This window comes from Agelaius phoeniceus, chromosome Z (assembly GCF_051311805.1).
Source record: "Agelaius phoeniceus isolate bAgePho1 chromosome Z, bAgePho1.hap1, whole genome shotgun sequence".
Taxonomy (NCBI): domain Eukaryota; kingdom Metazoa; phylum Chordata; class Aves; order Passeriformes; family Icteridae; genus Agelaius; species Agelaius phoeniceus.
The window spans coordinates 49484087-49493419 of NC_135303.1; positions in this window are offsets into that span (position 1 = coordinate 49484087).

The window sequence follows — 9333 nt, forward strand, 5'->3', positions numbered from 1 at the left end:
TTTTCACATCAATGAAGCCACAGCACGGCAAACAGCAGGTTTGGGTCAGTGTGATGCTGAGAGGCAAAATGCTACTTCAGAAGAATTCAACAACACACAGGAGGTTTCATTACTGGAGAACATGGGTGAATCCCATCTACTACATTGCTGGAAAATAAGCAACCCTCACCTGCTCAAGGAGTGAGGGTCTAAGGGCCCAGGCTGCCTGTGTCTGTGAATATTGTCACTTCTCCCAGGAGTGGTCCAATCCAGCCTGGGGGGAAGGTGGCTTGTTGTGGTAATTCTCAGCCAGGATATTAGAATAGAATTACTGCTCAAGAAGGCTTGGAGGAGGTGATGTGTGCCACACTGCCTTCCACAGCAATGTTCTAGCAGAGGAACAAGGACCTGCTCAGATCTGGCATGGTGGGGGGCTGCTCCAGGCCTCCAGCATGGGGTGCACGGAGCCTTTTTGGGACAGGCAGGACTGTCCCAAGCACAGGGCTTGGTGGCAACAGGGAATTTTAGCAGGGATGGAAGCATTTCAGGTTGCATCCAGCTCAGCAAGGTTTCACATGTTGCAGCAGTTTTCTGTGTACAAAGAGTTGCCGAAAGAGCAAGAGGCAATTTTCTTTGATTGTGATTGAGACAACAGCAAGAACTAGCAGAGAAACAAAGGTGGAAGACAGCTCAGGTGAATAGACCATGAAATGAAAATTTCAAACTGGAAAAAACAGGCCATTTTGTAAATTATGTCTTCCTGTTAATCTTAAACAAGAGAAAAACAGGCAGAAAATGTGTAAGTGTGGTGAAATTATTGAAGATGTGTATAAAAATACCATGAACAAGTAAAAATGAAAAGTCAGAAAACTCAAGATCAAACACGAGATTAAATTTAAGAACACGAAAAGCAATGACTATTTTCTGTTTTATCATATAAGGAAAAGCAAGACTATCAAGAAAAGTACTGAAGAAATGGAGTTTTTAGAGGGTTATGTTAAGTAACCTCTAAACTCTTGATGACTTTTTCTGACAACTAATGGAGGATCTTCTGAGGTTTTGAAAGTCTGGGGAAAAGTAGATGCAATGATGCTTTCAGCAAAATAGGAAAAAATAAAGAAATGGAGAATTCTACAATAAATAGTTTTGAAAGTTTGGTTTCAAGAAAATACAAAACCAAACCTGTTTATATACATAACTAGAGGAGACGAATAACAGCCAGTGTGACTTTGTCAAGAGCAAACTGTGTCATACAGCACAGTTTCCTCTGTGGCTGAGTCAGGAGAGTCTGGACAGAAGGAAAGTAATGGCTGTCACAACTCTTGACTGATGAGGAAATAACATAATAGATATTTTATGTCTTACAGTGAGGGCTTAGACAAGACAGGGAGAAAGTGGTGGAAAATGAATCTGAAAGACAAATAGTTTGTTTTAGAAGCTCACTAATGAAATGTATAATTTCTTGAGGAGGATTCCCTGGGCAGGCTTTAACAGATGTAGAACACATCAGTATTTCCACTGATAGGTGTAAAAATATTAAGCCAGTGAGTAAGCCATGGTCAGGTGTCTGTAAATGTGTTTGAACACCATCTTAAAACTAAAGACATTTGTATTCAGGATGAGAGGACTAGAATTCAGCAAGGAGGCATGGAAAGTCCTACTTACATGGAGAGCAGACACCTGGTGAGTTCCTGGGGATGAGCCACTACCTCAGCTTAACAAAGGCTGCACAATGTGCCAATACTTCCAGGCAGAAAGAGGTGTACATCCATTAGGATGAGCCCTCTCTTGCATAACAGATTATGCCATGTTGTTCTAACAGATGTCTCACCTGAAATACACTGGGAAAATGAGACCTTTGAGGAAAGACAGGTTTCTCATGTCTATTTTTGAGTCATCCATCTCTTTTCTAACAAAACAGTCCCCAACTGTATAAAAGGCTACAGCTAAGGAAAAAGGAACAGTCGGTTCTCCACAGTCTTATAGGGCAGTAGATTTTAGACCTGCAGAGAACAGCCTTCCAAAACAGCTGGGAGAGATTGCTCTCACCTTGTGCAAGATACCCTTAGAAATAGGAGTATCATCCTTTTTCCCAGGAAGTATTTCTAGTCAGAAGAGATGCAGGCAAGCCAGCTGGAACTGATATAGACAAACAACTTAGAGCTGGAGGGAAACATATTTTTCTGTGGGTCCAGCCTTCCTGCCCATGGCCTGTCAGGCCAGTTATATGTAAGGAAACCATTGCTTGTACACCAGTAAAAAAACTCATTTGCAGCTGTGTAAACCTCCCATTTGGGAGTAATTTTATTTATGACTAACAAAGGAAAGCTGGAGGCTGCCTTCTGCCTTTCAGTGTCTCTCCTCCAGTAGCAATCTGGGCCCTTCCAATACTTGGTAAAATACAAGCCTTGTTTCATCCCACAGTGGCAGGGAGGAAAAAAGGTTAAAGTAAAACCAATTTAATATCTTTCAAGGGGACTAATGCATTTTGGATCCTAAAGAAATGAAGTTTCCTCTCACCAGGTCTTTGACGAAAGTCTGAAGTGAAGTTTAGCTCTTCTTAAAGTCCAGCATACTGTTGCCTGACAGTTTTTATGATCAGTTGGATCCTCCTTGTGCCAGGTCAAATTCGTCAAAGGAGAGAAAGTCTCCTGGGAGCTCATAGTCTCCTTTCTCAGAAATTATTAGAAGTCCAGGAATCATAGGAATGATCAAATGTCCAAGGATGATATGAAGTGGATATCACAGGACAGAGCTATGCAGTAAGAGGATGTACTCAGGATGGCCTGTGTCTGAACAGAAGGTCCTTTGGGCTTGGTAATATGCGGTGTTTTCCTGACAAAAAAAAAAAAAGTGTTTTGTGGAAGCACTAAGGGTTATGAAAATTGTTGTACGTGCTTTTCGGCTGTGATTTGGGAGCTGAAAAATTGCAAAAGCGTGAACTATTCATATTGAATCAAAATTGGCACTCTTTTGGATCCAAACCTTCCAGATATTCATACTTCATTTGGTATGAAAGTTTACGTTCAGTTCAAGTTAAGTGCTTTTGTTTCAAATCATTCATAAGAAAAACAGTGTCCAACAGTGATATTCTGGGCTGCAAATATGAAAGATCCAAGATAATTTCCTGCTTCTGCACCCAGGGTTTGAAATTTAGCAAGACAATTCCTCTTAACAAGGAGGAAGAATGAAGGTCCTAACATACTGGTGTTCATAGCTGCAGAGTTGGAGAAACTGAGGCAGTACTTCTTGAGGCAAACCAGGGCCATGTAATTGCTGTGCAATTGAAACCATGGAGGAATGGCAGGTGGAAATCTAAATGAACTTTGCAAATGGAGCCAGCAACTTTGCAAATGGAGCCAGGGGCAACCCTTTGGTGGGCTCATGTACTCAGAATTAAAAGCATGACTCAGAGAGGTATAAGTGTTCCCTAGGCTTTTAGGGATATTCAAGGAACACCGTGACAGCCATTGCTGGCATAACAATGATAGCTGAAGTAGATACAGTCTAAGCTTGCAATAGGATAATGTTCTTTGAATAGCCTTAGGCAGACAATGGAGGATTTTGGAGGAGGATGAGGCTGCTATTTTAGGAAACCTGCACTAGGCTGTCACACAGCATAACAACATCTGAACACGTGTGGTTGCACAGACTTTTTTTCAATAGCTTTAAACACAAATTGCAGAATTGGCATAAGACCCCTGCTATGTCACATATTGGTAGATGTCATTGAAACGGTATTCCAGTTAGAAATCTCAAGTATTTAAGCTGTCACAAAGGCTTGCCTGGTAGCTGGGAAAACAAGGTGGAGTTTCTGGGACTAAAATTCCTCCCCTCCCAACAACTCATATGACAGTCTCTCCCTAGCATGAAAACTACTGAAAATTTGTGGAGTAAAATCATCTGGCTGATGTGCTGCAAAACATACTGCCCAGGAAAAGCAGCAAGGTTAGGGCCATTTATGGGACTGTGTCCAAAGCAGTGGGGGCAAACACTGCATGGAAAGCAAAAAGAGGGATGGGACGTGCTGAGGGTGCTCAGGCTGCTAAGATGCTTTGTGTTCCTTCTACATGGGAACAGTGTTTTTCCCCCTAAACAAGGAGCTGTGGGGATGGGAGCTGCAAGTGTCTAATCTAATTTGATTAGACATTATCCTTACAGGATGCTCTATTGACAGCTATACTCAAACCTTTCTGACTCACTCATCTGTTGGCATAACGAGATTGCAGCTTATCTGATTTACCACATAATATTCTCATGCCACCTGCTTCTATACAAGAATAAGCTTTCCTGCCTGCAGCCATGGGAGCCCAGTGAGGATCAGAGCCATTTCCCTTGCCTCTCCTGGGCCAGGGTCTTCTTCTGTCCCCCAAAGTCTGACCCTCTCCTTCAGCTGCACATGGATTGTCACTTGTCACATGGAAGACTGGCATGCAAAACCTTATGGCTCTTGCTCATCATCCTCCCCCTGTCCTTCCCCCTGTGGCTCTCCAGGGACCTTTAGATGCCACAACAGCCCAACATTGCCGTCTGGGATCTCACCCCAGACTCTGCTGGGCCCAGTCCTGGTCTGTGGTCCCAGCAGTGCAGTCACCAGTGGGTGGGTTACTGCCTCAGTTTCCCTGTCCACACACATGGTCAAGCTGGTTGGGGCCAGACTGGGACAGAGTGCACCTGGGACATGGGGATGGCACCAGGCTGAGGATGGGACCAGGCTGGGGGTGCAGAGATTAGGGCCACTCTTCATCACAGGAACCTCCTCCAGCCTGGGCAGGCACCCAGTCCTGCCCCTGGAGCTGCTTGGAGCCCACCAGAGGTGCAGGTTGGCAGCCATGGGAACAAGTGTCAGCTGGGGCACACGCATGAGCACAGCTTGAGATGGGTTTGTTGTAGTGCAATCTGACTATCACACACAGGAGCACAGCAGCACACCCTAGCTCTGCAGAAAATGCAGTTCAGCAGTAGCTGGTTATGCTAGAGCTTTATTTCCTTGCTTGCAGGACAGTGGATAGCTGAGTTGTAGCCAGAGCATGAAATGTTTGCAATAATGTTGACTCCACCTTGTCATGACAAAGGAACATCAGCCTCAATTTATTAATTCCTTTGGAGAATAATCTTAGAAGTAGCATACAATTTTTTTGTATTATATTGGTGGATTGCAGGAATTAGGGATTTCCATCTGGAGGTTCTTGTAGAAGGGACATGAGAGCACACGGGTCAGTTTGGTGTTTGTCAAGTCTGATTGTTACTATTCTGAGAGATATTTATGAGGAAATGTATCTCTGCTAGAAGACTGGAAATGTTACTCAGCCTGTAAGTCACCACAGCCTGGATGTGCCTTCATGACTTCCTCCTCCTTCTATATGTTGTAAATATGCACAGATTATCTCATTCTTAATTTGATGGAGAGGTGGCTCTGTTAAAAAATATAACAATACCGTAGCAGCGGCAATTTCTGCCCTAAGTGTACATGAGTTTATTGTGTTTCAATTGACAGATTGTATCCAAAGCTCTTAGCACAAATCGCTGGACCTTGAATAAGAAGATTACTTCATTCATCAAATGTACTATGAAGATGAAGGACTAAAATCATCTTTAAACCCTTCTCAAACTAAGCCATGTGCACAAAATACTTCCTTCTTAAGTTTCTTCCCAAAATGATCTGGGCATGGAATTAAGGAAAGAACAGTGGTGTAGGACATATGAAAACTCTCAGAAGGAACACTAATGACACAAAATATGTGCTCAGATGTACCCAGAAGTAAGTTTGCTTATGCAGTCTCATGAGGAAGCAATGAAAAAAAGAGAAGACACTCTAAGGAAAGATTTGCAGAAGTTTGCAGAACAAGAAGAAGCATGAGAGAAGAGAGAAATTATTTGTGGGAATCAGGGCCACTATGGGGGGGAAAAGACAGACAGCAGGATGGTCAGGAGAAAAGGAAGGAAGTGCAGAAAATTAACTTCAAGAGTAATGGAAGAGCAAGTAATGAGGAATTAAAAAGAGCTACTGAGTCTATAAAAAGCTGTGAAACCAGAAAGGTGGGAACAAGCATAGACACCATGGGTGAGAAGAATTCAAACCAAAAAATCACAAGAAGAAGCTGGAAGTGTCTGTGTAATATCCATGCACCATCAGAACAGTATAAAGAGGTTTTCAGCACTGGGAGACGCAAGGCTGCAGCAGAGAGGAAGCAGGTGCTCACATTCCAGTGACCAGCAGCAGGAATGGTCCTACAGGAGTTTCACTGGTCCTCACAGGAGCAGCCATGGCTCCCCATGCTAGGCTGCCAGGCACAGGATTGCAGGGAGTCCTGCAGAGGTTTTGGTGATATTGGGCCACACTGTGGCCTGCCCCCTCTTCCTTCTCTTCTTGTGGGCAGAGGGATGCTTAGTGTCCAGTTCCTAGGGCAGAGGCGGCTGCTGTGGTGGTATTTTTAATGGGCCTCTCTCTTTGAGGCAGCTCTGAAATTTTCAGTGTTTCCAGTTTGTTGCTCTGTCTTGTCACAGATATGTTCTATGAAAAATCCTTTCCTTAGGATTTTTTCTCCTGAGAAGCTGAGAGGCCTCAGAAACAAAATGTAAACAATGATTATCTGCTGCTGTGGAATGCAACAGGTGGATCTTTGCTTGGTCTCATGTGGTTATTTCTAATTAATGGCCAATCACAGCCCAGCTGTCCAGACTGTCTCAGTCAGTCAAAAGCCTTTGTTCCTTTTCTATTCTTAGCTACCCTTCTGATGAAATCCTTCCTTCTATTCTTTTAGTATAGTTTTAATATATCATTAAATAATAAATCAAGCCTTCTGAAACATGGAGTCAACATTCTCATCTCTTCCCTCTTCCTGGAACCCCTGTGAACACCACCACACTGTCTGAAGCAGATGTAAGCTTGTTCTTCAGGCTGAGTACTCCAGTTGTAAATTTACAGAGGTGGTAACACCGTGGGACTCTGAGATTTGACTGGAACTTCTGGGCTTGTCTGTAAAGTAAATAATTTTTGTGTGTAGAAATGTGCCATGGTGAAATGAGAAATGAGAAGTGTGCCATGGTGAAAACATGTCCATGGAAGGCTTAGGCTCTCTGAGGTCTTTCAGCTTTAAAGATCAGCTGCTGAAAACATAAAGCAAGCAAATCCTCCATTAAAAAAGTCATTCTATCATTTTTTACAGTTTAGAGAACTCCTCTCTTTCCCCTTGCTCCATATTTCCATCCATTTCTCCTGCAGAAGAAGCAGATATAGAAATCTGAAGTGCAGTTGTATGTGAAAGCCTTTGCTTATTCTCTTTGCTCTGTGCCTCACTAATCAGCCTTGTGTTCACAGCTACCCTCCCTCTGGAGTGCCCAAAGGTGCTCTGACCTAAACCTTCCCTCCTTGCACCTTCTGTTGCGCAAGGAAACTGTGTCCTCTAACACCCACTAAGGCCAGGCGCCCGGCCAATGGCTTTTGACTGCGTGCCCATACAGATTTCCTTGGCTTTTGTAATTTGTGCTTCTGGTTTTAGCTTTTAAATCCATCATCAGGGCTGGCATGGACATCCTGGCTTACCCATAACTACTCAAGCCCTGTGCCAGGGGTATCACTTCTGTAATGCACCTTGAGATGCGTGCTAGGAGAGGAGCTGTATATATCTCACTGGAGTAATCTGATGCAATAATCTGGAGGCAGAATTTACTGTCTGAAACATGTGGACACATGGTGTCTTGTTATATCATGCTTTGCAACCACTTAGAGCCTACAGATTTATTCCTGCATTTTTTTTGTGTTAAACTGTTTCTGTTGCAGGAACTGAAAAGGAAAGAGAATACTACATGCATGGTTTATACCTTCAGGGATATTCACATGACCTCTGTTCCTCCTTCTTTTTGGAAGGCATCCTGGGAATAACAGCAGGAATTTAATTAACTCGGGTCTGTTAGCTCGTTTTGAAATGTGGGAGGGGCTAGTTCTGCCTGAAGGAAACAGTCTCCTTCCTCCTGCCTTCCCCTTGCCTTCCCCCAAGAGAAGAATAGGATCAGGCCATAGAGGTATATCAGAGATCTTTTCAAGTGTAACGACCTTATCTCTAGAGAACTGAGCTCCTTTCCTCTTTGCAGATGCCTCCCTGTGATGACCACACCTCCCTCCTTGTCCACGATGAAATGGCAAGCTCTCCAGTCTTCTTGGGCTGAAAAAGTGGGTCTTTGCCCTCCAGGACCTGGCAGCTGGGAATGAAAAAGGCAAACGTTGTATCTTTAAACAAATGCTGCAATTAAAGTGAATAAACCTGCCAATGTCTGGAAATGGATCAGGTCAGCAGTAGTAAATATTAGATAGGTATAGAGATATGTCAACAGTATGCCTCATAGTAAGTACTAGAAAATTACAAACAAAAAGTTCATATTTTTATCTGAGGGCCCCAAATAGACTGTTTTTCATGAGGTTGCCTTAGGCCTGAGCTGTCTTTTGGTAGAGATTAGCAGCAGGCCATTTGGGAAACTGCCACGGCTCGGGAGGAAATCCAGCAGCTCACTGATCAAGCTGCAAACACCATCTGCACAGTTGTGCAGAAACCAGCAGATGGCACAAAACCTTAAATTGCTTCTTTGGCCAGCAGATCACTGTGTGGTCAAATCCCGCTGAAGGAGAGATTTTAGCCAGCTCTGCATTCACCCTGTTCTACCAAGGCAGCAAGATATGGAAGGGTTTGGAAGAGAGGCTGGAACTTAATTTTTCTGGCAGGCTCTTGTCAAGGCTCTGAAAAAACCATTCCCTAGAGGCTGACTGCCCATAATGACAGAGAAGCTGAGGCTTCTTGACTTCTCTTGTTTTGAGCAGCCCCTCTGTTTCACTTAAAACCAGGGTGAAAAGTGTGTGCCTTTTTCTGAGATGTGTTGTGTGCACAGGAGCATGTGAGGCCCTGCTCTGCCGATTGTCAGTCAATACATCCAGCAAGAATTACACTATCATTTTCCAGAAGGGAAACATGTACATCAATTCCTGTCATTTAAAACAGTGAGGTATTTGAATATTGACTTGAAAGTCCTAAGGCAGTGATTTATGATGCCTTTTTAACCTAATTATATAACACACCCACGAATCTTACCCTTGAACCATAGAAGAACAAACTTCAAACAATTTCCTCTTCACCTTTATTGCACCACTCACTTCCTTAGAAAAGGTCCACATTTCTGAGCGGAAGTCACAGAAGCTGAAAACCCCTGTGTCCACAGCCTTAATGTGGTGTCCCACTGTGGGGAAGCCTTATTTCTCCTGTGTCCTGCCCCAGCGACGGAGTGGAGCAGACTATCACTGCCCTCTCAGCCCTTGGCAAACCTGGGACTGGGATGTGTGTTCTCAGCAATGCAGGCACTGCC